This window comes from Eleutherodactylus coqui, chromosome 8 (assembly GCF_035609145.1).
Source record: "Eleutherodactylus coqui strain aEleCoq1 chromosome 8, aEleCoq1.hap1, whole genome shotgun sequence".
Taxonomy (NCBI): domain Eukaryota; kingdom Metazoa; phylum Chordata; class Amphibia; order Anura; family Eleutherodactylidae; genus Eleutherodactylus; species Eleutherodactylus coqui.
The window spans coordinates 29216093-29218928 of NC_089844.1; positions in this window are offsets into that span (position 1 = coordinate 29216093).

The following is a 2836-nucleotide window of genomic DNA, read 5'->3' on the forward strand; positions in this document are numbered from 1 at the left end:
ACCCTTATTGTTTTGAATGACATCATATACATCGCAATGCAGGGGAAAAATCACAGCATGTCCTATCTTTTGACGTTACCTCGAAATGCCTCACCCATTATTTTTAATGCGATGTGCAAACAATTGTGATGCGAGGTTTCCCATTGAAAACAATAAGAAATACTTGCCAATGCGGTTGTAAGCTGCGCCGGAGGATCTCAACTGCACTGATGTGATTGGAGGTGTGTTTGACATAAAAACATCTTGCATCCGCAGGTAAATCGCATGTTCCTGAGTGCGATATCAGTTCGAGTTTCACATTAGGGTATTTTGGGGCCGTGTGCTGCCCGTGTAATTCCATTGATAGCACACGGTCCCATTATAGTCTATGAGGCTATACACATAGATGTTTTTTTACATGGTCTGTGCAAAAAAATCCCATGTCATGGCCTATTGTATGAGCTGTGTCTGTGTATATGAGACCAGTCTCTTCGATGCGATTTGCACTTGAGTCCCTTGGGCACATCTCCTAGTTGCAGCTAGTGTGCACCAAGCCTTAGAACAGTGCTTTGGAAAGGGGCTATACAGCTTGTTTCATTATGGAGAAATATTGGCAAATAAAAGGTGATAATCCACCTGTAGTTTCTTTGTTCCTCCCTCTTTGGACTTTATACTGTACCTGTCAGCTTCCGGAGGATCCTCAATGAGTTTACTCAGCGTCATCGCCTGTTCCACCACACAAAGCACTGAGGGCAGCGGGTCCCTGGCACAGGTGAGCTGACAATCAAGTACAGATCTTAGAAGCACTAGAACATGTCAAGTCTATAAATCATGTGCAAAGACAAGTGACTTTATATAAGGTCAGTGCTCCACTTTGTATCATTCTTGTACAGATACTTCTAGTATGATATATATACAACACACTAAGGTGTGGCTCATCGCCAGTAAAATAATAATCCGAAGATTCTGCCACGGCGGACACTCAGCTCTCTTTATAGAGCTACTAGCTCCGTGTTCTCACTTTATTTCAAACTAGTCAGTCATTCAGATCTTCCCAGATGATGTATATACTAACCCTACATACATATTACATGGGTTATAAAGGCGTATTAATGTGGTCCATATTAACAACTGTACGCCCAGTGCTGAAAATTTAGCAAGTACTTCTTGTCATTTCCTGAAGGTCAGTGACTCGGGGTTAATCAAACAGAAAAATCATCGTCTTCTATTTGTGGGCACCAACAGGGCTTGAATGTGGAGAATATGTAGTATTTGCACTTGATAATAGAAACTGCATGGATAATGTTTTTCTACAGATCCAGCACAACAAAAGCTATTGAAAACGTCAAGTTAAAGTTTGCTGAAATCTACAGAATTGCTGTCTCAGGCTATCTGCACACGGCTGAGCGCGATAACGGGATGTGAAACTCCGCTTGATATTGCACTCGTGAACATGCGAGGTACCTGCGGATGCAAGGCGTTTTTCTGTCAACGACGTCTCGCGTGCACATTGTGCACCATGTAATGTGTTTTACAGTCCCGTTGAAAACAGTGGGCGATGCGTTACGTGGAACGGGAAAACTTAGGACATGCAATGGACTTTTTGCGCACCGTGATGCGGTGCAGGGAACAATATATCTTGTGTATATGACCCCGTTCAAAAGAATGGCGTTCATATTCATGCGAGATTTGTGCATCTTGCAATGCACAAATCTTGCGCAATTTCTTCATCCGTGTAAACGAGGCCTTATAAACTGTTAAAGGGGTTGTCAGGTTAACGGACAGCATCCCTTCAATAGGGCTGCCTGCATTAAAATAATAAACTGAGATATACTTACTCCTCTGCATCTGCTGGTGTCTAGGACTGTAGCCCTGCTAGGGTTATTATGGCAACTGACCTCACCGGAAGTGAGGTGACCGCTGCAGCCAATCAGAGGATGCAGCGTCACGTTCCCGAACTCCTGGCATCATGGCACTCAGGTTGTGAGGAGAACGAGAGGTGACACTGTAACCTCTTACTACCTGTACCCCTTTAATGCCAGCTGTCACAACAAGCAGGGACCACAGCAGGGCTGCAGAGTTGGATTCCAGTGACAGAGGGGTAAGTATAGCTCAGTTTGTTATTTTATGACAGGCAGCCATATAAAAGGGATGTAGTCCGGTAGCCAGACAACCAGTTTAAATGGTTACATATTTTATAATAATAAGTCTAGGTGCTACATATGTCATTCGCCAGGCTCTCATTTACTAAGGATCAGTTGCCTCATTCTATGTATTCCAGCCTCCTGATATTCTTCTCTAATGATTGCCAGTCTGTACTCTATATGGATTGATTTACTGGTGAGACTGTGATTATATAGATATAATTATATAAGGTACAGAACTGCAGGGAAAATGAGAAAGCCGCAGCTTGAATGAATGATGAGACAGGGGGTGTGTCTCCCTCAACCAATAAGGAGACAGGGGATGTGTCTCAGACTACTGCAGACTCCCTGTAGACACTGCAGATAAACTATAGTCACATGTTACAGCTCTGCTCTAGTAGAGCTGAGTTCATTAGCAGCAAAGGGGCAAGATCCAATGCAAATAAACAATGTGTAAGCATTACCTTTAGGTACTAAGTTAATATTTTTACGTTCATAGCTGGACAATTGCTTTAATCTTATTAATGCTTGTACATAAAACCTCTTTATAAACTTTATTTTATTTTTAAATGTTGATATTTTTCTCTTTTTTTATAGCCATTTCAAATTGTAGTATCAGGTAGTGGCCTGCACAACAAGTGGGGGTCAAAGAAAGTAGCAGGACACTGTGCTATATAGTATATTTGACTCTGCGCTTGCTGTGTCATATAGGG